At 53.9% G+C, this 25,715-nt stretch overlaps 1 protein-coding gene across 2 annotated transcripts in view; it reads right to left on the bottom strand.

Annotated features, from left to right (window-relative positions):
- LOC147700515 (uncharacterized) overlaps nt 1-25,715 on the bottom strand; it is a 177,485-nt gene that overhangs the window by 48,253 nt on the left and 103,517 nt on the right. Inside the window, exons 2-3 of one of the 2 annotated variants that reach the window (XM_086929673.1) lie at nt 17,368-17,545; nt 16,270-16,321 (exon numbers count right to left, since the gene is read on the bottom strand). The gene's annotated coding sequence lies outside the window, so the exon portion shown is untranslated. The remainder of the gene's footprint in view (nt 1-16,269; nt 16,322-17,367; nt 17,546-25,715) is intronic. The other variant, XM_086929672.1, reaches the window with a different exon arrangement.

Here is a 25,715-nt window from a genome sequence, read left to right as displayed (position 1 = left end):
GTTTTATGTAGCACTGGCCTGGCGACTATGGTGGTTCGTAGCGAATACCTGTCGTGCACCATCTCCGATCACAACCCGCTACTGGTGGGTTTCTCCTGGGCCCTGGAGCGCCCGGCCGTGCCGTACTGGGGATTGCGCCCGGAGATGTAAGAGGACCCAATCTTCCGCGCTGAGCTGGAAACAGGAATAGAGCGTTACTTTACTGATAATGAGGGTACAGCTACGACAACTGCCCTGGAATGGGATGCCTTTAAAGTGTTGATCCGGGGCTTGCGTATTACCAAATGGGTGGGGGTATGGAAGATGCTATTGCAAGAAATTGACTCTGCAGAAAAGACACTTAGAGAAGCAGAGCGAACGCACCCAACTGACCCTGAGGCGCAGGACATGGTTTAGAGATCAAAATAGGCCGTAGCTGGAGTCGTAGAGCGTTTGAGGTGCTTTGACCATAGGGCTTACTTGGCTCGGGCGCATGCCGAGAGAGATAAGGTGGGTACCTTACTGGCGTGGCTGGCCGACCCCCTCCCTCGAAGCACTCCTATTCTAGCGCTGAACTCCCCAGCGGGACAAACGGAATACACTCAGCATCAGATTAATACCCAGTTTCGTAACTAATATGCAGATCTGTATGATAGCCAGCTGCAGACCGGTGAAGCTGACATCCGAGCCTTTTTGGATGATTTGGAGCTTCCCGTCCTTGATGCAGAGCAGGCTGACTCCCTTGGTCAAGACATTACACTGTCTGAAATTAGATGCGCTATCCAGCATATGGCGGGAAACAAAACTCCAGGAATCAATGGCCTGCCCATAGAGTTTTATGTGACCAATGTGGATGTTCTTGCCCCTAGATTATTACTGTTTTTTAAAGAGGCCAGAGAGCTAGGGATACTACCGACCTCGGCTAGGGAAGCTATCATCATCCCTCTACTTATCCCAGGGAAGGCCCCCACTGACCCCTCTGCATATCGCCCCCTATCTATGCTCACCTCTGACTATAAGATTTCGAGTCGTGTTTTGGCCTCTCGACTCCTCCCCCACATGGTACGTTTGGTTCATCCTGATCAGGCTGGCTTCATTCCTACTCGCAATACCGCAGGCAGTGTGCACCGATTGATATGCATTTTGGGTGGGGACCACGATGGGGATCCAATGGCAGCAATCCTATCTGTTGATATTGCGTAAGCATTCGATAGTTTAGAATGGCACTACTTATTTTTTGTTATGAGAGCCTTTGGGCTTGGGGAAGGCTACGTTCGCTGGACCGAAATATTATACTCCTCGGCGTGCATCAGAGTGAAAGTGGGAACGGTCATCTCCTCCCCCTACCTAGTGGGGCGTGACACGCAACAGCGGTGTCCGCTATCCCCATTATTGTTTGCCCTGGCCATAGAGCCATTGCCTATCAGCGCTAGACTGGGGAAGGCGTTCCAAGGTTTACAACTCCGAGGTTAAACACACTTTATCTCGCTATATGCAGATGATCTCTTGCTGTTTTTAAAAGAAGAGGGAGATGGATTGGAGTGGGCCCAGGCACTGCTCCACAGATTCGGGCACAATTCCGGACTCAGTCAACTGGGCGAAGACTTGTGTTTTCCCGTCCGACCCGGCAGGCAACCCGCCTGCACCCTCGCAAGACATCACGTGGGAACCCCACTGCCTTCCTTACTTAGGGACACATATTTATCATACCCAGGAAGACCTACTGGATGGTAAATTTGGCCGGGCAATGCTAAGCCTCAAAAATAGCATGCAGTTTTGGGGAACATTGCCTTTATCAGTGGCAGGTCGTGTGGCCTTACTGAAGATGGTAGCACTTCCCCGGCTACTTTATTATTTCTGAACGTTGCCGGTGTGGATACCCGCTTCCTTATTTCGACAGCTCCGGTCTATGGTGGGTGGTTTCATCTGGGGGAGCGGGAGACGGAGAGTAGCACTCGATACATTAACATGCCCGAGAGCGGAGGGGGGTCTTGCAGTCCCTGACTTAGAGTTATATTATCTGGCCGCACAATTTCAAGGGCTTACCCAAGCGGTGGTGCTGGAATTCAGAGGCCCTGAAAGAGACTATGAACAAGATGTACCTCAGTATGTGCTGTTGTTTATCATACTCCAGCAGAAATTGCATAGTCAAGTCAAGTCAATAAATTTATATAGCGCGCTACATACCCAGAGGGTCTCAAGGCGCTTGAAGAAGGGTGGGGAATTACTTGTCAAATATCCATGTTTTAAGTTGCTTTCTGAATGCTAGGTGGTTTTGAGTAAGGCGAAGGTGAGTGGGAAGTGAGTTCCAGGTTTTAGCTGCCAGGTAGGAGAAGAATCTACCTCCCATGGTGGTTTTGTTGATGCGAGGTACAGTGGCAAGGGCTTGGTTGGAGGATCGTAGCTGGAGGGAGGGGGTGTAGAAGGACAGTCGTGTGTTGAGGCATTCGGGTCCGATTTCGTAGAGTGCTTTGTGTGCGTGGGTCAGGAGCCGGAAAGTAATCCTCTTTTTGACGGGGAGCCAGTGGAGGTTTTTCAGGTGACCAGAGATGTGTTCTTTACGCGGGATGTCTAATATGAGCCTGGCTGAGGCGTTCTGGATGCGTTGGAGTTTTTTCTGGAGTTTTGCGGTGGTACCGGCGTAGAGGGTGTTTCCGTAGTCCAGTCGGCTCGTGACCAGAGCGTGGGTGACCGTTTTTCTAGTTTCGGTGGGGATCCATCGAAATGTTTTTTTGAGCATGCGAAGAATGTTGAAGCAAGATGAAGAAACGGCGTTGACTTGTCTGTTCATCGAGAGTGAGGAATCCAGGATGACGCCCAGGTTCCGTGCATGGTCCGTCGGGATGGGTGCTTTTCCAAGGGCCTCTGGCCACCAAGAGTCATCCCAGGCGGAGGGGGAGGTGCCTAGGATGAGGACTTCTGTTTTGTCTGAGTTCAGTTTCAGACGGCTGTGCTTCATCCAGTCGGCTACTTCTTTCATTCCTTCATGCAGGTTGGTTTTGGCAGTGTTAGGGTCTCTGGTGAGAGATAGGATCAGTTGAGTGTCATCGGCGTAGGAGATGATGTTGAGGTTGTGTTGGCGTGCGATGACCGCGAGGGGGCTCATGTATACGTTGAAGAGGGTGGGGCTGAGTGAAGATCCTTGTGGTACGCCGCAGATGACTTCAGTGGCCTCTGACTTGAATGGTGGAAGGCGGACTCTCTGGGTTCTTCCGGTGAGGAACGAGGTGATCCATTCCAGTGCTTTTCCTTGGATTCCGACGTTTCTGAGGCGTTGTAAAAGGGTGCTATGACAGACCGTGTCGAAGGCTGCGGAGAGGTCGAGGAGGATGAGGGCGACTGTGTCTCCATTGTCCAGTAGAGTTCGAATGTCGTCTGTTGCTGCGATGAGGGCGGTTTCAGTGCTGTGCTTGGCTTGGAAGCCGGATTGTGAGGAGTCGAGGGATTTGTTGGTTTCGAGGAATGTTGCGAACTGGTTGTTGACCGCTTTCTCGATGACTTTGGCCGGGAATGGAAGGAGTGAGATAGGGCGGTAGTTTTTGAGTTCGGTGGGGTCAGCTGTGGGTTTCTTCAGGAGGGCGCTGAGTTCGGCATGTTTCCAGCTTTCCGGGAAGGTTGCGGAGTTGAGGGAGCAGTTGATGACGTCTCGGAGGTGTGGTGCTGTAATGGAGTCTGCTTTGTTGAAGATGTGGTGAGGGCATGGGTCTGTGGGGGATCCTGAGTGGATAGAGTTCATCAGACGGATGGTGTCCTCAGTGGAGATTGGCTTCCAGTCATTGAGGATGTTCAAGGGGGGTGGGGGTCCTGCAGGGGGTTGGGTGGGTTGGTCTTCGGGTCGGTTGTCGAAGCTGTTGTGGATGTCTGCAATTTTGTTGTGAAAGAATGAGGCTAGGGAGTCGCAGAGGGCTTGAGAGGGGGTGATGTCGTTGGAGTTGGCTGAGGGGTTGGTAAATTCCTTGACGATGTTGAATAATTCCTTGCTGTTGTGGGCGTTGTTATCTAGTCGGTCCTTGAAAGCGGCTTTCTTGGCATTCCGGATCAGTTGATGGTGTATGCGGGTGGCGTTTTTGAAGGCGTCCTTGGTGCTGGTGGTTGGGTCTTTTTTCCAGGCCTTCTCAAGGGAGCGACAGAGTTTCTTGGATTTCTTAAGATCATCATTGAACCAGGAGGCCTTCTTGCTGCCTAGTTTGATTTGTCGTTTTTTCAGTGGTGCTAGGATGTTGGCGCTGTTGGATAACCATTGGGTGAGGTTGGTGGCTGCTTGGTGGGGTTTGAGGAGTGGGCTGGGGGGTTTAGAAGAAGTGATGAGGAGATCTGGTCGATGGTGATTTTGTTCCAGTTTCTTTGCAGAGTGGGTTGGGGGTGGTTGTTGGATGTGGGCTTGTTGTAGATAAAGTGAACGCAGCTGTGGTCAGTCCAAAGGAGAGCTGTGGTGTGGCTGAAGGAGACATGTTTGCTGGAGGTGAAGATAGGGTCGAGTGTGTGACCTGCGATGTGGGTGGGGATAGTGACAAGTTGTTTGAGTCTGAGGTTGGCGAGGTTGTCCAGAAGGGTGGTGGTGTTGCGGTCGTTGTTCTTTTCAAGGTGAAAGTTGAGGTCTCCCAAAAGGATGTAATCCTCGGAGGGGAGCGCGTGTGGGGTGATGAAGTCCTTGATGTCTTCACTAAATTGTGCGCGGGGTCCTGGTGGCCTGTAAAGGAGGGTGCCTCTGAGTGTGGTCTTGGGGTCGATGTGGATCTGGAAGTGAAGGTGTTCAGTGTTGGCGAGATTGACGTCTGAGCTGGTTGAGATGCGGATGGATTTCTTATGGACGATAGCGATGCCTCCTCCTGTGTGGCCGGAACGGTCCTTACGAATGATCTTATAGTCTTCCGGGATGGCAGTGGTGATGTCTGGGGCAGAAGAGGCGTTCATCCATGTTTCTGTTAGGAAGGCGACGTCCGGAGAGATGGTGTCTAGTAGATTCCAGAGGTCGATGGCGTGCCTGTGGACTGAGGGGGTGTTGAGCAGGATGCATTGTAGGTGGTTGGGGTCGGATATCTGTTGTGTGTTCGTAGATGATGAGTTGTTCTTGGTGCCGTCGAACTTGCAGGAGTTGCAGGAGAAGGGTCCATGGGTGTGTCCAGGAGCGGCTTGGGCGCAGTTGGGGGAACGGCCGGGGTTAAGGGCTAGGAGGGTGGTGGCATCGTAAGTAATGCGGGAGGGCTGGTCATTACGAGGACCAGGGGGTCTGGCGCTGGGCGCGGTCCAGGTGCGGACGGGCGTAGACGGGCTTACCTTTGGCGCACCTTCGGCGCGGACGCAGCGCGTGGACGCTGCGCGTTGGGACATCTGCCTAACATGGAAAGTGGGGGGGGCGGAGCGTGGGAGGGGCAGCAGCTGGGAGGCGGTAGCGGGGAGGAGGGGCGTGCCAGGGAACAGCAACACAAACAAAATGGAGGGTCAAAGGGAAAGTGAGGTAGGGGCAGCAAATGGACCGAGCGCCTAGAAAACAGTCACAGTGCTAGCAAGCAGGGAGCCGCAGCAAATGTCGCGTTACAAAGCAGAGCGGAGCGAGCGGCGCTAGAGGTAAATGCAGGTCAGCTGAGAGCTCTTTAAAATCGAGCTGCGAGGCCAGGCAATTAATGTGCAAACACACAAGATACACTGCGCTGAAAACGATGATCAAAGCGAGCTGCAGCACTAACAGGGTGTGGGATCAATGCAGAGCGGAGCGAGCGGCGCTAGAGGTAAATGCAGGTCAGCTGAGAGCTCTTTAAAATCGAGCTGCGAAGCCAGTTAAATAATGTACAGACACACACAGATTAACAGCGCTGATAACGATACCCAAAGCGAACTGCAGCATCAACCGGATGTGGGATCAGGGAGTGAGGGAGGGAGCGACCGTTCTGGAGCAAGTCCGGGCGGTCACAGTTGGTCAGAGGAGATGGAGAGCCCTCTATTCGTGGGTGGGAGGGGCAGCAGCTGGGAGGCGGTAGCGGGGAGGAGGGGCGTGCCAGGGGACAGCAACACAAACAAAATGGAGGGTCAAAGGGAAAGTGAGGTAGGGGCAGCAAATGGACCGAGCGCCTAGAAAACAGTCACAGTGCTAGCAAGCAGGGAGCCGCAGCAAATGTCGCGTTACAAAGCAGAGCGGAGCGAGCGGCGCTAGAGGTAAATGCAGGTCAGCTGAGAGCTCTTTAAAATCGAGCTGCGAGGCCAGGCAATTAATGTGCAAACACACAAGATACACAGCGCTGAAAACGATGATCAAAGCGAGCTGCAGCACTAACAGGGTGTGGGATCAATGCAGAGCGGAGCGAGCGGCGCTAGAGGTAAATGCAGGTCAGCTGAGAGCTCTTTAAAATCGAGCTGCGAAGCCAGTTAAATAATGTACAGACACACACAGATTAACAGCGCTGATAAGGATACCCAAAGCGAACTGCAGCATGAGGAACGCACTCTGAGGCCTTGCTGGAAACGTTATCACCCGGAGGGACCGCGTCAACCAAACCGGAGGAGGCGTCGCCATCGTCGACAGAAACACCATCCGAATCATGACCAACTCCGACGACACCCTCACCGCCGCCGAGCACCTTCACTTCCAGTTACACACCGACCCCAAGACCACCCTCATAGGCACTCTCATCTACAGACCCCCGGGACCACGCACACAATTCAGCGAAGCCATCTTAGACTTCGTCAGCCCGCACGCCCTAACCTCCTCAGACTACATCCTCCTAGGGGACCTCAACTTCCACCTGGAGAACAACAACGACAGTAACACCGCCACCCTGCTGGACAACCTCGCCAACCTCGGACTCAAGCAACTGGTGAACACCCCCACCCACTACGCCGGCCACACGCTTGACCCCATCTTCTCCTCCAGCAAGCTCATCTCCTTCAGCCACTCCACCGGACTACACTGGACAGATCACAGCTGCGTCCACTTCAACTTCAGGAAAACCACGACCCACCACCACCCGCAACAGGTTCCCTGCAGAAGCTGGAGCAAGATCACCGCCGACCAGCTCACCACCTCCCTCAGCCAGAACCCTCCCACCAACACGACGGACCCCAACGAAGCAGCCCGTAACCTCTCACAGTGGCTCACCAACTGCGCCGATGACCTCGCACCACTGAACAACCCTACCAGCAGACCCGGCAGCAAGAAAGCCTTGTGGTTCACCAACGACCTCAAAAACTCCAAGAAAACCTGCCGCACCCTTGAGAAAGCCTGGCGCATCGACCAGACAACAGAAAACATGACAGCCCTCAAGAACGCCACCCGCAAACACCACCAGCTGATCCGCACCACCAAAAGGACAACATTCAAAGAACAACTGGACAACAACACCCACAACAGCAAAGAACTCCTCAGCATCGTTAAAGAGCTGTCCAACCCCAGCACCTGCAACAATGACATCACACCCTCGCAAGACCTCCACGACTCACTCGCCTCATTCTTTCACCGCAAGATTGCCGACATACACAACAGCTTCGGCGCACAGACCACGCACCCAACCACCTAACCAGCACCCCCCACCACCACCCTCTGCACCGGGACCTCGGTCAGCACCAAAGACACCACCCGCACGATGAACACCATCCACTCCGGCTCCCCAACCGACCCATGCCCTCACCACATCTTCAACAAAGCCGACTCCATCATCGCACCCCAACTCCGGGACATCATTAGCAGCTCCTTTCGCATCTACCACCTTCCCGGAGAGCTTGAAACATGCCGAGCTCAGCGCCCTCCTGAAGAAACCCACCGCGGACCCCACGGACCTCAAAAACTTCCGCCCCATCTCGCTCCTCCCTTTTCCTGTCAAAGTCATTGAGAAGACCGTCAACAATCAATCAATCAATCAATGACATTTATAGAGCGCGCTACATACCCGTAGGGTCTCAAGGCGCTGGGGGTGGGGGGGGTGCCGCTACTGCTCGAACAGCCAGGTCTTCAGCTTCTTCCTGAAGGAGAGGTGGTCTTGGGTCAGGCGCAGGTCGGTCGGGAGGGAGTTCCAGGTCTTGGCGGCCAGGTAGGAGAAGGATCTTCCTCCTGTAGTCGCTCTTCGGATGCGGGGGACGACGGTGAGGGCGTGGTTGGCTGATCGGAGGTGGCGTTTGGGAGCGTAGAAGTTGATTCGGCTGTTGAGGTAGCTCGGGCCTTGGTCGTGTAGGGCTGCATGGGCGAATTTTGTGAATCTCGCGTTCGCGAATTTTGTGGATTTGCGAACTCGCAATCCGCAAAATCCGCGAATTCTCGCGAATTTGCGGATTTTTTTTTTTTGTGTTTGCGCGGGTTTCTGCCAGTTCGCGAGGGTTTTGAACAATTTCGCAAATTGCGAACTTACCTGTCGGGTCGCAAGTTTCGCGAACTTGTTGTTTCTATGTGTCCAGCCTGTTTGGGACACTCTTCTTCATCACTGCCACTCTCTGTCACCACTGCCACTCTCTGACTACTCATGCCACCCTCTGGCCCACCCATGCCACCCTCTGTTTCATCACAGCACCCTCTGGTTGTCCAGTCAGTGTACATTATTGTGGCAACGCAAGCACACCTTCCCTGCCTCAAGTGACCTGAATTAATTTGGGGCTGATTAATGTGTCACAGAATATTTTTTTAGCTGGCACCTGCTTCCTTAGTGCTTCCTGATTAGTGATCTTTTGCACTTGCTAAGTGCTTTCATTGTTGCAAAATTAGTTACAACACCTGCCCTGCCCCAACTGACAATAATGAATTAGGGGCTGATTAATGGATTTGAACTTCCAGCCTGGCTCCTGCTTGTCTCCCTTAGCTGTAATTCAGGACCTTTGTGGCATATGTGTAACTATTCTGAGGTTCAGAGCAGGGTCACATAATAGTTGCAACTGGCAACTGAACTCTGGAGGGGCCCCTCAGGAAGCACTACAGGAAATGGCTACTAATGATGAGCCTGAACTTTTGAACCTGGTAAGTAGTTTCAGTTTTGCTAAGATCGTATTTCTGCAATTTTGCACTTATTCGCGGGGCGCGAAGTTGTACTGGGAAGCCGCGAACTCACGCGAACAGTGTGAGCAAAATCCGCTGCTCGCGGATTTGCGGATTTTGCGGGAGATTCGCGAATCTCGCGGATTGCGAATTTACCGAAAATCAGCAAAATCCGCGAGCGAAACGGATTTTCCGCCCATGCTTACTTTGTGTGCGTGGGTGAGGAGGCGGAAGGTGATTCTTTTGTTGACGGGGAGCCAGTGAAGGTCTCTCAGATGTCCGGAGATGTGGCTGGTTCGTGGGATGTCAAGGATGAGTCTGGCTGAGGCGTTCTGGATCCGCTGGAGTCTCTTCTGGAGCTTGGCGGTGGTACCGGCGTAGAGGGCGTTGCCGTAGTCCAGTCGGCTAGTGACGAGGGCCTGGGTGACGGTCTTCCTGGTCTCGGTGGGGATCCACCAGAAGATCTTCCGTAGCATGCGTACGATGTTGAAGCATGCCGAGGAGGGAGGAGTCCAGGATGAAGCCCAGGTTGCGTGCATGGTCTGTCGGTTTGGGTGCGGTGCCCAGGGCGGGAGGCCACCAGGAGTCGTCCCAGGCGGAGGGTGAGGAGCCCAGGATGAGGACCTCCGTCTTGTCCGAGTTCAGTTTCAGGCGGCTGGTCGTCATCCACTCGGCTACCTCTTTCATCCCTTCGTGCAGGTTGGCTCTGGCGGAGGCGGGGTCGTTGGTCAGGGAGAGGATCAGCTGGGTGTCGTCGGCGTAGGAGATTATGTTGAGGTTGTGTTGGCGTGCGATGGCCGCGAGGGGGCTCATGTAGACGTTGAAGAGAGTCGGGCTCAGTGAGGATCCTTGAGGGACGCCGCAGATGACTTCGGTGGCCTCTGACTTGTACAGTGGTAGGCGGACTCTCTGTGTTCTTCCGTTGAGGAAGGAGATGATCCATTCCAGCGCCTTGTCCTGGATTCCGACGTTGCTGAGGCGTTGTACTAGGGTGCGGTGGCAGACAGTGTCGAATGCCGCGGAGAGGTCTAGGAGGATGAGGGCCGCTGTTTCTCCGTTGTCCATCAGGGCTCGGATGTCATCGGTGGCGGCGATGAGGGCGGTCTCGGTGCTGTGATTGGCTCGGAAGCCGGACTGTGAGGGGTCGAGGGATCCATTCGTCTCGAGGAAGGCGGCCATCTGCTTGTTGACGGTCTTCTCAATGACTTTGGCTGGAAACGGGAGGAGCGAGATGGGGCGGTAATTCTTGAGTTCGGTGGGGTCTGCTGTGGGTTTCTTGAGTAGAGCGCTGAGTTTGGCGTGCTTCCAGCTCTCAGGGAAGGTGGCGGTGTCGAAGGATTTGTTGATGATGTCTCGTAGGTGGGGTGCGATGACAGCGTCAGCCTTGTTGAAGACGTGGTGAGGGCAGGGGTCGGTCGGTGATCCGGAGTGGATGGAGTTCATCGTGCGGATGGTGTCTTCGGTGCTGATCGGGGTCCAGGCGTGGAGGGTGGTGGTGGGGGGTGGTTGTTCGGTCTTGGTGTGCGTTGGTTGGTTGTTGAAGCTGTTGTGTATGTCCGCGATCTTGTTGTGGAAGTATGAAGCGAGGGAGTTGCAGAGGTCTTGCGATGGGGTGATGTCGTTGTTTCCTGCGCTGGGGTTGGATAGCTCTTTCACGATGTTGAAGAGTTCCTTGCAGTTGTGTGCGTTGTTGTCCAGCCGGTCCTTGAAAGCAGTTTTCTTGGCGGCGCGGATCAGCTGGTGGTGCTTCCGGGTGGCCAGCTTGAAGGTGGTCCTGTTGTCCGGTGTAGGTTCCCTTCTCTAGACTTTCTCGAGGGCTCGGCAGTTCTTCTTGGAGCTCTTGAGTTCGTCGGTGAACCACGGGGCTTTCTTGCTGCCGGATCTGCTGGGCGGGGTCCTCAGCGGGGCGAGTTCGTCCGCGCAGTTGCTGATCCACTTCGTGAGGTTGTCGGCGGCCTGGCTGGGGTTCGCTGAGCTGGCAGGAGGGTGATGGCTCAGGGAGGTGGCGAGCTGGTCTGCTGTGATCTTGTTCCAGCTTCTGCGGGCGGCCTGTTGCTGGTGGTGGTGGGTCGTCGTTCTCTTGAAGGTGAAGTGGACGCAGCTGTGGTCCGTCCATTGAAGCTCTGTGGCGTGGCTGAAGTCGGTGTCTGTGCTGGAAGAGAAGACTGCGTCGAGTGTGTGTCCGGCGAGGTGGGTGGGGGTGGACACCAGCTGCTTGAGTCCAAGATTGGCGAGGTTGTCGAGCAGGGTGCTGGTGTTGCGGTCGTTGTTGTTCTCCAGGTGGAAGTTGAGGTCCCCCAGGAGGATGTAGTCGGCGGAGGGGAGGGCATGCGGGCTGACGAAGTCGGCGATGTCCTCGCTGAATTGTGTGCGTGGTCCCGGGGGTCGGTAGATCAGGGTGCCTCTGAGGGTGGTGTTTGGGTCGGTGTGGATCTGGAAATGCAGGTGTTCGGCGGTGGTCAGGGTGTTGTCGGTGCTGGTCGTGAGACGGATGGTGTTCCTGTGGATGATGGCGATGCCTCCTCCCATCTGGTTGGCGTTGCGGTCCCTCCGGACGATCTTGTAGCCCTCTGGGATAGCGATGGCGATGTCGGGAGCTGAAGAGGCGTTCATCCAGGTCTCTGTGAGGAAGGCAACGTCAGGGGCTGTGGCGTCTAGGAGGTTCCAGAGTTCGATGGCGTGTCTGTGGACGGAGCGGGTGTTGAGCAGGATGCACTTGAGGTGGGTGCTGCTGGTGGTCGACTTGGCGGGTGCTGGTGCGAGGCAGGTCCGGATGCAGGTGAATTTGCAGGCGTGGAAGCTGAAAGGTCCGTGGGTGCGTCGTGGTGTGGCTTGGTGGGACTCTGGGAGTTGACCGGTGTTGAGTGCGCTGAGGGTGGCGGCGGTGTACGTCAGGCGGGTCGGTCAGGGTCTTCGTGGGCCAGGGGTCCTGGCGCTGGTCGCGATCCGGTCGCGGACGGGCGCAGACGGGCTTACCTTTGGCGCGCCTTCGGCGCACAATCGGCGCGCCCGCTGCGCGTGACCGCTGCGCGTTCGCACGGTCGCCATATAAGGCGAAGTGCGCGGGTGGGCGGAGCAGCTGGGAGGCGGGAGCGGGGAGGGAACAGAAGGAAAAAAGGGGCGGGGTCAGCGGTGGTGGCGGGAAGCGGGGAGGGAAGGCGGAGGGCGGCGAGGTAGGCGGGCAAACAGGAAGGAGAACGCTAATACAAACTGACAAAAAATAACAGGCACAAATGGAAATAAAAAACGCTAACACGGGCAAAAATACTGGTTAAACAAGCACAAATAATGAACAAAACAAAACAAAAACAAAACAAACGACAGCGGAGTCAGCCGGCAGCGAGGCAGGCAGCGAGGCAGAGGGCAAGGCAATGGGGCACACGCAGCAGCTGGTGGCCGTGCGGCGCGGGGGTGTCCCACAAGTGGGTCACACTCACCTGCATCGCACGGTCGTCATATAAGGCCAAGTGCGCGGGTGGGCGGAGCAGCTGGGAGGCGGGAGCGAGGAGGGAACAGAAGGAAAAAAGGGGCGGGGTCAGCGGTGGTGGCGGGGAGCGGGGAAGGAAGGCGGAGGGCGGCGAGGTAGGCGGGCAAACAGGAAGGAGAACGCTAATACAAACTGACAAAAAATAACAGGCACAAATGGAAATAAAAAACGCTAACACGGGCAAAAATACTGGTTAAACAAGCACAAATGATGAACAAAACAAAACAAAAACAAAACAAACGACAGCGGAGTCAGCCGGCAGCGAGGCAGGCAGCGAGGCAGAGGGCAAGGCAATGGGGCACACGCAGCAGCTGGTGGCCGTGCGGCACGGGGGTGTCCCACAAGTGGGACACCCCCCAAACAACTCTCCGCCTTCCTTGAGACAAACGGATCCCTTGACCCCTTGCAGTCCGATTTCCGAGCAAACCACAGCACCGAGAACGCCCTCATCGCAGCTACCGATCACATCAGGTCCCTGCTCGACAACGGGGAAACAGCTGCCCTCATCCTCCTGGACCTCTCAGCAGCCTTCGACACTGTATGCCACCGCACCCTGATACAGCACCTCAGCAACACCTTGGAGTGGATCATCTCGTTCCTCACCAGAAGAACCCAGAGAGTCCTCCTCCCCCCGTTCTGATCCGCGGCCACCGAAGTCATCTGCGGCGGCAAGGATCCTCGCTCAGCCCCACCCTCTTCAACGTCTACATGAGCCCCCTCGCAGCCTTCGCACGCCAACACAACCTCAACATCATCTCCTACACTGACGACACCCAGCTGATCTTCTCCCTCACCAACGACCCCGCCACCGCCAGATCCAGCCTCCAGGAAGGAATGAAAGACGTCGCAGAATGGATGAAGCTCAGCCACCTGAAACTGAACTCAGACAAGATGGAAGTCCTCATCCTGGGACCATCCCCTTCTGCCTGGGATGACTCCTGGTTGCCCCCAGCCCTGGGCACCGCCCCCAAGCCAACAAACCATGCACACAACCTGGGTTTCATCCTGGACTCCTCCTCACGATGACCAAGCAAATCAATGCCGTCTCATCATCCTGTTTCAACACCCTGCGCATGCTCCGGAAGATCTTCCGGTGGAACCCCACCGAAACCAGGAAGACGGTCACCCAGGCCCTCGTCACCAGCCGCCTGGACTACGGGAACACCCTCTACGCTGGAACCACAGCCAAACTCCAGAAAAGACTCCAGCGCATACAGAACGCTTCAGCACGACTCATCCTAGACATCCCCTGTCACAGCCACATCTCTGCCCATCTGAAAGACCTGCACTGGCTCCCCGTCAGCAAGAGGATCACGTTCAGACTCCTCACCCACGCACACAAGGCTCTCCACGACATGGGCCCCAAATACCTCAACAGCCGCCTCACATTCTACACACCCACCCGCCAGCTCCGTTCCGCCAGCCTCGCCCTCGCCTCCGTCCCACGAATTCGCAAAACCACCGCTGTTCCTACCTGGCGGCCAAGACATGGAACTCCCTTCCCACCCACCTATGGCTGACCCAGGACCACCTCTCCTTCAGGAAACAACTCAAGACCTGGCTGTTCGAGCAGTAGCGACTCCCCCCCCTCCCAGCGCCTTGAGACCCTTACGGGTGAGTAGCACGCTATACACATTTATATGATTGATTGATTGATTGATCGATATCATAATAGAGTCAAGGTGCGGCGCCCTTATGCCCCCGGAGATACCCTTAGATATGTGTACCGCCCTTCCGCACGGCGGGGACTGGTTGGCCCTCGCGGAATGGGAGTCTCTTGGACTACAGGTGGTGGGCGACCTATACGATGATGGCACTTTATTACCCTATGGTGAATTGCAGGAGAGATTTGGGCTCCCGCGAGGACACCACTTAATCCATACGGCCTTGATAGCTGCCATACAAAAGTACTGGGGCGAGGGCCTATCGGAACCGCCGGTGAGCTCAGCGTGTCAAGTAATAATGGCAGCGGGCACCTAAAAGGCTGTCACCTGCTTATATAGACGTATGCTTGGGGAGGGATCGCGGCCTCTGCAGACACTACGCGACCAATGGATGACAGATATTGATAGAGACATACCGGACCTGGCCTGGTCGCAGATTGTTAAGAGGGCATGGAAGAGCACTAGAAATGCCAGATTTCAATTGGTACATTTCTTCATACTGCATAGGGCCTACCTCACCCCAGCGAAGTTCAAACAATATTTTCATGTAGACACAGCGCAGTGCCCCCGCTGTTGACTTGTGGACGAGGACCTTTTACATATGCTACGGGATTGTCCACAATTGGGCACAAAATTGGGAAGACGTAATGGAGTTACTATGCAATATTACGGAATGGCAGATTACTCCGGGCAAGGGTACCTGCCTATTACATTGGTTCCCCCACACTAGTAAGACTAAAACAACAAGTAAATTCCTGGATTTGGGACTGGTGTTGGCCAAAAGGGAAATAACAATCCACTGGAAAGCTGAGGGTGGGCCTAGTATCGCTAGATGGAAGGCTGCGCTGCTTACATGGGCAGGGAGTGAGAGTGTAGTTCGCCTGCAACAGGCCCAGAGATCCCACAATGAGAAGGCGCTCGATGCAGCCCAGGCGTGGGAAGCCCTAGTTACAGAATTGAAGGCTGTAGATGCTGACTCTGGATCTGAATTGAGCGAGCATTCGGGAGGTGGAACTTAGTGGGTGATTGCACCAATACAGGTTATGGAATGTATGAATGTGCTTCCTTTCCTATTATAGTCATGCTCTTCTATACTGTTGTATGTATGGACCTGGTACAATTATGTTGCTCCAATTGGTTATTGAGATAAGTTACGCTGTGGTAGGTGACACGCTGGTGGGGGTGGGTGGGCTGGGGGAGGGTTACGGGAGGGTAGAGTAGTTGATTTAATACAGCACATGCATACCTATGTTGCAGTTGGATATTTTGCTGTTAATATGAAGATGTCGGGGCTACTTAAGCGTTAATTAACGATTGTTTATTACTTGTCTTGGCCTTTTACCTTGACTGTACTATTGCATGCCACGAGCCTTGATCATTTCCCAAAGTGGGACTGAAGAGTCTGTCTGAATGTAATTAACTGCTGGGCATGTTGTTTGTGGTTGAAAATCAATAAACAGATGTCAACTAAAAAAATGCATATGCAGCTAATATAAAGGTAACTGCCCCCTGCACTGGGGACTCCAGGTGCTTTGAGGTGCTGTGTCACTGCCTCTCTGTAATTAACTCCTATCTCTACTGGAGCAGAAGCCACTATTTCAAGAGAGAAGATTCAAGAAGAATCAAAAACTGGGAACCCATAGATGAGGATTGTTATCCTTTAAGAGTAAAGCTTGAGGAACCTACAGAAAGAATAGGGGTTCCCCTATTTATCTGAAGGAGGTTTAACCATAATTACAACAGATGACTCTGTGTATTTGTAATGACGGTTTGATGGTTGCCGTGAGTGGGCTCATTCAAGACGACTCAGGACCCCACTCCCCAATAAAATCAGAAGCGGACATTGAAGCGCCATGTCAGGTATCTTAGAGATATATCCTAAGTCTACAGGTTCTCTACCCCTCATCCTATAACACAAGGACTCGGTTCAATGTGCTATGTATGAGGAAGGTGGATCTGGGTTACTGCAGACCTGCAGGCCACACCCTTTTACAGGCGGAGAAGTGCTTTCTGGTAAACTAATCCCTCTCAGGGACACAGTGGTACTATGAATGGCACACTCAAGCATGTCTGCAAATCATGGCACAATGTATGTCTAAAACAAACGATTATAATATTCTATCGGTCAGTTTCTGTTCACAATGTGCAGGGATCGGAAACACAACAAATCTAGGTCGGATAAATACCTGGTCAGGATTGAATGCGGCACCTGCAACAAGGGATCAGTCACGCAGGGACCTAACCCAAAAAGAAGAACATTTGTCAGAAGAGGCACTATTTCATTGCATAACCACAGGGTGCCTGAAGCTAGAACATCAAGCACCTACCCATCCCTCTCCCTCCAGACACACATTGTACAACTAGTAGAGTTAACAATGGAGGAATAAAAGTGCAGGAAAACAGAACTGATTCACAACATCTGTCATCGCCAGGAAAGAAAGATTATTCAGGCACTCCAAGACAAACACCAGTAGATGCCAAACTGGGCCACACCCCAAGAAAGATAGACACACTGGATGAATTCTGCAAATCATCACCTCTGCAGGGCAGGCATTAGAATCCAAACACAGGCGGTTGTATGAGAGAGACAAAGAGATCGAAATAGCCATATGTAAATGTAAATGTATTTAAGCTTATATAGCGCACAGCTACCCGCAGTGGGTTTCCCTGTGCTTGCTTAGGGAACCTGTCCTGGTATTCCCCTGTGAGATAACCCCGGCAGGGTATCCACAAGGTGAAAGCCAGGCATCCCGCCGCGAAGGGCCGTTGTGGAGATTAAGCAAGCTATTGCCCAGAGTCGCAGAGTGTGAACCCGTGAGTCGAGTAGGCACCGGAGCGAGAATTATCGAGTCCGTGGAATTATTGAGCCCAAGACCCGCCGAGGCGGGGAATTGAACCCTGGTCCAGGGCCGATCTCAGCTTCCGGGTCTGCCGCCTCTAACCCCTGAGCCACACTTCTCCATATCACAACTGCAACTTTGTAAAACATTGAGGACACAATCTAAGACCTCACAGATGCATCTATTTACTGGAAGATAAGGCAAAACATTTAGAGAGACAAACAAGACGTAATAACCTCTAAGTAGCAGAGAGTTTTATAGAAAGGATTGAGGGAACAGCAAGGGAAGGGCCTATGAAATCATTTCAGGGATGCTTTATCTGTAGCTTATAATCTACACTAAAAGTAAAACCTTTTAAAAAAAGAGTGTAAAAATAAAACCTGAAATTGACCAAAAATGTTGTTCCTCATAATTGAGGTGTTGAAAGGGCCTCATCTGCCTTACCTGCTCAAGGAATGATAATGATATCCATGAGTAGCAGGCTGCATCCTCTTCCTCTCACCTATTTCCAGATGGGTGAAACCAGTCCTGGGTTGTTGGTGTTCCAGTTCGGGGTGGACTGTTCCCATAAGAAGCAGGGTCAAAGCCGATTTGCGTACAGCTGGATCCAAACTGACGTGGCCTAGTGAGCAAAAAAACAACAGGTTGGGGATGCAGCTCGCGCAATTGCCAGTGGTTAGACAAAGTGCAAGCATTCCTACCATCAACTTTTGTGTATTTGATGTACCGCTCTAAGTGACAAGTGTATGCGCCGGTGTGGGTCCTGTGGTCACTATGCCATTAAAACCAAGCTATATCTGGCGGATGAGCCTTATCAGGGCCAAACTGGCACTAGGTTGCTTATTTTCTGGTTCAGTGAGAACCTCACCTGGCAGTTTGAGCTTTCTGTTCACATGAGGAGCAGGGTCAAGGTAGGATTGCATATATCTGGATCCAAACAATGTGGCATGCTGAACGAAAGAACAGTGGGTTGGGGTGCGACCCTGAGCGGTTTCCAGTGGTTAGACAAAGTGCAAGCATTCTTCCCATCCCCTTTTCTGTGTTTGATGTACCACACACTGACCTAGGCCCGGGCTGATGACAATGTTAGGTTCTGAACCTACTCCTGGACTAGGAGTGGCGCCCTTATAATGACACCTTTATAGTGGCAGAGGACTACTATCCGTCACAAGATTTAATGTGTGGAGCGCGATAGTGGAGCATACTGCATTTCTTTTTAACCTAATATATGAGTGCGTGCCTATGGGCCTATTTACTGACAGTTCTGCTCCATGTGATGAATCCGGAATCCTAAATGCATCATCCCTTGCATTGTGCGTGTGCATGCATGCTAACAGTAGTGTGCCATGCAGATCATCCCATGCATTGTGCGTGCGCATGCATGCTAACAGAAGTGTGCCATGCAGATCATCCCATGCATTGTGCGTGCGCATGCATGCTAACAGTAGTGTGCCATGCAGATCATCCCATGCATTGTGCGTGCGCATGCATGCTAACAGTAGTGTGCCATGCAGATCATCCCATGCATTGTGCGTGCGCATGCATGCTAACAGTAGTGTGCCATGCAGATCATCTCATGCATTGTGCGTGCGCATGCATGCTAACAGTAGTGTGCCATGCAGATCATCCCATGCATTGTGCGTGTGCATGCATGCTAACAGTAGTGTGCCATGCAGATCATCCCATGCATTGTGCGTGTGCATGCATGCTAACAGTAGTGTGCCATGCAGATCATCCCATGCATTGTGCGTGTGCATGCATGCTAACAGTAGTGTGCCATGCAGATCATCCCATGCATTGTGCGTGTGCATGCATGCTAACAGTAGTGTGCCATGCAGATCATCCCATGCATTGTGCGTGTGCATGCATGCTAACAGTAGTGTGCCATGCAGATCATCCCATGCATTGTGCGTGTGCATGCATGCTAACAGTAGTATGCCATGCAGATCATCCCATGCATGATGCGTGTGCATGCATGCTAACAGTAGTGTGCCATGCAGAGTGTTTTGCATGTGTCTGTGTGCTGGAAGAAGTAGTGTACCATGCAGGAGTGTTGCAGCCTTGCGAGTTTCATTTCGAAAGCCCACAGCCTGAGCCAAGTAAAAGACTGGAGAGAGGTTACTTTCTTCCACGCAGCATGTGTGTATTTCTGGCATCGCCAAGATAGGAGGAGGAGCCCCACACACTACGGTGAGCAAAGAGGAGACAGGCTGGAGGAACTCTAATACCTGCTACCATTTGGTGGTTGGCAGGGAGTACAGTGTGCGGCCTCCAGTAGCAGCTGATAGGGAAATTAGCCTTAAACGAGGCACAGATTCTTGTCTCTTTTCCTGATCTTTATAAAGAAGGGTCATAATAACTGGGTGCAGCCTGGGCTCACCTCGTTTTACTTCTTTGGTGGGTACTGTGCTGGGCAGAACATCCTTGGAGACTCTTGGATACTCCTTGTGAGATTCCGCCAGTGCAGGAGAAGTAAATATGACCTCTTACTGTGGAGATTTCTTACTTCCATTGTAGAACTCAGTGATGTCATAGAATGACATCACTGAGTGGTTCTCGTCAGTTGAAGAAGCTGGAGGTCGCTGTACATTCCTGTAGATGTACTCTTGAATAAATTTACTTTATTTACCAACCACTGCCTCTGTGGTTACTACAATTTTTGGCGACGAGGACAAAGGACTTTCTGCGCAGGGGGCAGATTCCAGAGTGACCTCCACCCCTCTAACCCTGGAAATGCAAGGTTTTGCTAAGAATCTTTGAAGTTTGGAACTGTAAGTAATTTCATCTTTGTTTAAAACAGCAATTTTGGCAAGGATACCAATTTTACTTACAAGCGTTGCTGCGAAGTGGACTAAAAAATAAATCAATTGAAGTTTTTGTGAGTTTTACAACATTCAGCATGGTGGTAATTAGCGATTCCTTAAGGCTAAAGTGCACTTTCTTTTGTGCTACTTACATTGCATTTAAGGAATCACAATTTGCGATTCCCTAAATGCAAGAGCAAAATAAGGAATCACAATTTGCGATTCGTTATTTTACTAGTTGGTTTAAACTCGCCTACATTGCTCGCAGCCAAATAGCAATCGCAAACGCTGCGAATTTCAGCGTTAGCGCTCGCTATTTGGCCACCTACATCTGGCCCTTTAGGTTTTATTTATGGGGACTGCATTTCGTTCTCAGGACAGATCACAAGCCTTTGGTGCATATTATTAAAAGTGGGAAGCGTCTTGAAGGGAATGTTCCTCCCTGAATTTCTCTATGGCTGTCATCAGTAATGGATTACAATTTCTCAATTGATTTTGTCAGAGGTAATAGGAATGTCATAGCTGACTGCTTGTCGCGCATGCCGGTTGAGGCAGAGGAAGAGGATCCTTCCTTGGTGTTTGAGGTGGACTCCTTATCAATTGTTAGCGATGTAGATTTGGCTTTAAGACAGGAAGAGTGGAGTGAAGCCTTGAATACTGATGAAGAATACATAGAGCTTGAAGAAGACATACGTGATGGGTGGAAAAATGTGATGACCTTAAATGAGGAGTTAAAGAAATATATAAAAGTGAAGGATCAGTTGAGTATCCAAGCGAATACGGTCTTAAAAGGCAACCGTGTCGTTCCACCTAGAATGTTGAGAGGAAAATTTGTCAAACTCGTACATGAAGGACATTTAGGGAGAAGCATGTGTAAAAGAAGACTGAGGCAAAGATTTTGGTGGCCTGAAATGGACAGAGAGGTGGAAGAGATTGTGAAAAATTGTCAAGCATGTAGTAACAGTGACAAGTGTAGAGTGATGCGTCAACCTCCGCTGGGGTGTATGTGGGTTCCTGATCGACCCTGGGAGAAGTTGGCGATGGATTTTTTGGGTCCAATTGATAGATTAGGTCAGTGGTTCCCAAACTATTTTGACCTGTGGCTCCCTTGACCCAATCGGCAGTTGGCCGTGGCTCCCGCCATTTTTTTACCACACTGTTAGACGGACCGGGAGGGTCGGCCGAGATTACGGGGAGAGGTCTCCAGGGAGAGCCGTCTCCAACGACTGTACAGATAAGTAACTTCCCCCCCACAGACGGACACCACACAAGATTGAAGGTTAACGAGACTTTATATGCACTTCTTAGGTTACGTTGATATAATACAAGGAGGTCTGGACTCAGGGGTCCCCTCGGTTCTGATCTCTGGTTGAGGAAAAGGGTAGCGGGACAGTCTTAGTTACCAATGAGTTCAATAGCTCTCAATCCTCGAGCTCGGCGTGGTTGCTGATCGGGCCGTGGAGGAGCCAAGCAGGTCCCGAGATGGATGAAGGGTGGTCGGCGGGCCGTGGAGAAGCCAAGCAGGTCCCGATATGGATGAAGGATGGTCGACGGGCCGTGGAGAAGCCAAGCAGGTCCCGATGCAGATGACAGTTACAACGGTCCGCGGCCTCGCCAGCAGATCCGGACGACGGTGAAGGATGAAGGTTACGACGGCTGTGGCAGCGCCAACAGGCAGGATGATGGTGCACAGGACAGAGCTACGGCAGCGCCAGTAGTCCGTCCAGGATGAGTTCTTCTTTCGTCTCTCGACTCCAAGATACAACTGCCTTCCTGTTCTGGAGCTGCCCCAGTTATAGGGCTGGCGTGCTTTGATGTCCGGACCCTCGCACTTGGAGGTCGGGAGGTCCGGGATGAGGGAGTCCAGACACCCAGCAGGGGGGTGGAGCCAGCGCCCGGGGAGGCGATGGGCGAGCGGCACTGGCCGGGGGAGAACCATCGACACCTCTTTCTCCCATTGACTGGCCAAGTAGCTCGCTCGCCTCCTGGGTGGAGGGTGGTGCCGGAATGTCTGAGGCCGGGCTAGGCCCAGGGTTGAGGTCGATCGGGGGCCAGGCGGCCTCGTGGCGAAGTGTCCAAGATGGCGGCCCGGGCTGGGCGCGTGGGTCGGCCGTGGATCGGACCCACGAGGTTATCATGCTTGAGGGCAGGTGTCCCTGAGGGGACGTAGGACGTGCAATGGTGGTGTGTGGTGCTTGTATGACTGGCTCGGGCTTGGTCGAGCCGGGGGAGAGCGGCCCGTCATGTGGCCTGTCCAACATGCGTCCCCCCCAGCTGAAGGCGGGGAGAGTTACCCATCCTCTTGGGGACTCTCTTCGTCGAGGCGGAAAAACCGGGACAGGCCATCCGCGTTGGCGTGGTCAGACCCAGGCCGGTGTTCAACGGTAAAGTCCATACCTTGCAAGGAGATGGACCAGCGTAGCAGTTTTGGGTTTTCCCCCCGCATATGCATCAACCACTGCAGGGGTCGGTGGTCAGTCTGCACCCGGAAGTGGGTGCCAAAAAGGTAGGGTCGGAGCTTCTTGAGGGCCCATACCACAGCGAAGGCTTCCCTCTCTATGGTGCTCCAGCGTTGCTCCCGTGGTAGGAGTCTCCGGCTGATGAAGGCCACCGGTTGATCAAGGCCTTCGGTGTTCACCTGGGACAGGACCGCCCCAATGCCCTGGTCGGAGGCATCCGTCTGGACGACGAACTCCCGGCTGTAGTCTGGGGCCTGGAGTACAGGAGCGGAACACATGGCGGCCTTTAGCTGTTCGAAGGCCGCTTGACACTCTGGGGTCCAGTTCACCTTCTTGGGCTGATTTTTCGACGTGAGTTCGGTGAGAGGCCCCACGATGGTACCATAGTCTTTCACGAACCTTCGGTAGTAGCCCGTGAGGCCCAGGAAGGCTCGCACCTCAGTTTGAGTGTTAGGGGGTTGCCAGTTCTGGATGGCGGCAATTTTCAGTTGAAGAGGGGCCACTAGACCGCTTCCCACTTGGTGTCCGAGGTAGGTCACTGACCCTTGTCCAATTTGACATTTGCTGGCCTTGATCGTGAGGCCAGCTCGCTGAAGGGCTTGCAACACTGCTTGGAGGTGGTGGAGGTGCTCGGTCCAGTGGTGGCTGTACACAGCGATGTCGTCCAGGTAGGCGGCGCTGAACTCTTCGAGCCCCGCCAGGACCTGATTGACGAGCCGTTGGAACGTCGCTGGGGCATTTTTCATGCCGAAGGGCATGACCGTGAAGTGATAGTGGCCATCGGGGGTGGAGAAGGCAGAACGTTCTTGTGCTCGGGGTGTGAGGCCGATCTGCCAATATCCTGCCGTTAGATCGAAGATGCTGAGGTAGCGGGCAGCGCCCATTCGGTCGACCAGTTCATCTGCCCGGGGGATGGGGTGTGCGTCCGTTCTGGTGACTTCATTCAGGCCCCGGTAGTCGACACAGAACCGGAGTTCGGGTGTGGTTCCGGGGGCGGCTGCTTTGGGGACCAGTACGACCGGGCTGGCCCATGGACTGTCGGAGGGCTCGATGACCCCGAGCGTGAGCATCTTAGTTACTTCCGCCTGGATGCAGGCCCGTACCCGATCAGGTACGCGGTAGGCCCGGTGGCGGATAGGAGGGCTGTCTCCGGTGTCCACATCGTGCACACACCAGGAAGTGACACCTGGGGTGAGGGAGAACAGGCTGGCAAACCGTGATAGGAGGGCTTGGCACTCTTGGCGTTGTTCCTGGGAGAGGGTCTCCGAGAGTCGGACCCCATCCACGGAGCCGTCTTGCTCCTGGGTCCGCAAGAGGTCAGGGAGAGGCTCGGAGTCGTCCTCAACCCCGTTGTCTGTGGCCATCAAGAGGCTGAGTTCTGTTCGTGCAAAGTGGGGTTTCAGTCTGTTGGTGTGGAGGACTCGGAGCGGATTCCGGGCGGACTCCATATCGATCAGATAGGTGGCGGGTCCCTTGCGCTCGATTACTTTGAAGGGTCCCGTCCATTTGTCTTGGAGAGCGCACGGTTCTGTGGGGGACATTACCCAGACCTGTTGCCCCGGCTCGAATTCAATAGATGAGGCGTTCTGGTCATACCATCTCTTCATGTCCTCTTGACTGGCCTCTAGGTTGGCTTTCGCTAGGTCTCTGAACCGCTGGGACTGGTTGCGGAGGGTGAGGAGGTACCGGAAGACATCTGGAGGACTCTTGGCCGGAGGCAACTCCCAGCCTTCTTTGATCAGGCTGAGTGGCCCCCGTACTGGGTGCCCATAGAGCAGCTCGAATGGGCTGAAGCCTAGGGACTTCTGTGGGACCTCCCGGTAGGCGAAGAGGAGGCACGGCAGCAGCACGTCCCACTGGCGACGGAGGGGTTCTTCCAATCCCCCGATCATCCCTTTTAGAGTGCGATTGAACCGCTCAACAAGTCCGTTTCCTTGGGGGTGATAGGGGGTCGTGAAGCGGTAGGTGACCCCACACTGTTGCCAGAGGGACTTCATGTATTTGGAAATAAAGTTCGTGCCTCTGTCACTGACGACTTCTCGGGGGAACCCCACACGGGAGAAGATCCCCATCAGGGCCCTGCCGACCACTGGGGCTGTGACGGTCCGGAGAGGAATAGCCTCAGGGTAGCGGGTGGCGTGGTCCACTAGTACTAGGATGAAGCGATGGCCTTGTCTTGTACGTGGGTCTAGGGGTCCCACAATGTCTATTCCGACCCTCTCAAATGGGGTCGTGACTACGGGAAAGGGTTGCAGGGGGGCCTTTAATTTGCGGCCGCTCTTCCCACTGGCTTGGCACGTGGGGCAAGATCGGCAATGCTGGTGCACATCGTTTCTCATTTTCGGCCAGAAGAAGTGGGTCACTAGGCGGCTGTAGGTTTTATCTTGTCCCAGGTGCCCTGCCAGGGGGACATCGTGGGCCAGATTTAGCAGGAAGTCTCTAAAGCGGAGTGGCACCACTAGTACTCGGTTGGCCCCCAGCTCGGCGATTCGTTGCTCGCTGTACAGTAGGTCATTGTCCCAGTAGACCCAATGAGTTCCGGAGGTATCCCCTGCGCTTTGGGCGAGCGCTTGTTGTCGGAGTCCCTCAAGGGAGGGACAGGTCTTCTGCTCCTGACGAAATTGTTCTTGTGTGGGCCCCCCTTCTTGAGCCCACTGGTCGAGATTAGCAAGGTCGGAAGGTTGAGCAGGTTCGAGGGGGATGCCCTGGTCGGGGGTCTCGGCGGGGGCGACCGGAGGCGGAGGCGCCGGCCATTCTGGTTCTTCCGGGTGATGGTTGGCACGGGCGGCCATAGACCGGGTGGTGACGCACGCCCAGTCTGGGACGCCCAACATCCCCAAGTGTTCTTTTCGCTCCACGGCTGCCCACGGGGAGCTTTCCAGGTCATTTCCGAGGAGGCAGTCCACGGGGGCGTCGTCTCGGACCGTTACTTTCAACATGCCGGAGACCCCTCCCCACTCAAAGGGGACGCAGGCCATCCGACACAGACTCTCCGAGTTGTCGGCTGATCGTACAGGGCAGAGAATGTTCGGTAGATATTGTTCTGGGGTCACCAGATGACAGCGGACGGCTGTCACACTGGCCCCGGTGTCTCGAAGGGCTTCGGCCCGTTGTCCATTGATGCTCACCCATTGGCTGTACTTCTGGGTGTTAGCGGGTAGGGGGACCCGCGGGACCATGTCTCTTCCCCCTAAGCACGCGAGAGTCATGGCGGCTGGCTCCCACCCTTGATACTCTTGCTCGTCTGTTTCTGGTTCCTCGGAGATCTGTTCTTCCCCTAGTGCCGCGGCGGCCACCTGGCGGGGTCTTGGGCTCGGATACTGCGGGCAGCTTGGGTCATTTGCATAGTGGCCTACTCGTTGGCATCGGTGACATGTAACATTGGCTCTGTATCCCGGTCGCGCCGGGGTGCTGCCCCGGTTGGCCGGGGGGGTGGTGCTGGTAGTGGGGGCGGCCGGAGTGTTGTCTCTTCCTCGTCCTTGGCCCCCTCCTCCTCCTCTGGATCGGTGGTGACCATTGTTGTTCCTGT

The sequence above is a fragment of the Lissotriton vulgaris genome, chromosome 7 (assembly GCF_964263255.1).
Source record: "Lissotriton vulgaris chromosome 7, aLisVul1.2, whole genome shotgun sequence".
NCBI classification, from domain to species: domain Eukaryota; kingdom Metazoa; phylum Chordata; class Amphibia; order Caudata; family Salamandridae; genus Lissotriton; species Lissotriton vulgaris.
This window is presented reverse-complemented; position numbering and strand designations above follow the sequence as displayed.